Genomic DNA, 549 nt, shown 5'->3' with positions numbered 1-549 from the left:
GTGACTGGCGTAGTCGGGATGGGAGTGTCAGAGACAGTGCAATTGGCACAAGACAGAGCAGAGTTTAGGGCTGTTGTCCATAGGGTCGCTATGAGTTGAAAGCGACTTGATGGCACATAACAACAACAACAACAACCTGTTTAAATAGTATTAATAAAATCTTCCCCAAATAGAAGCTCGTTTAGCTTACTTTCCTAGACACCAACACAATATTGTTAATAAGTTTATCCTCTTAAATACCTTTTTTCCTAGCTTATACTTTTTTATTATTAATTTTAATGAAAAATTTACAGAGACTTCGGATTTCCATTCATTCATTGTTGCACTTTTCTCCCTCCCCCGCCTCCCCTTCAGTACACCCTTCTCTTTGAAAAGTAAAGGAAAAATTCTGTCATTGTTTTACAATCCTTCCCTCCAGGTCCACTCCACTATGCAGCCTTCGTTCTGGACTACCTTCATGACAATAATACCTAATCACATATCCCTTTTAAATAGTTTTCTCCTGCATCTGTTTCAATGCAGTATACATTATTTATCCCATCTTTCTCA

The sequence above is a fragment of the Elephantulus edwardii genome, unplaced genomic scaffold (assembly GCF_000299155.1).
Source record: "Elephantulus edwardii isolate Elephantulus edwardi_28Jun2011 unplaced genomic scaffold, EleEdw1.0 scaffold00083, whole genome shotgun sequence".
NCBI lineage: Eukaryota > Metazoa > Chordata > Mammalia > Macroscelidea > Macroscelididae > Elephantulus > Elephantulus edwardii.
This window is presented reverse-complemented; position numbering follows the sequence as displayed.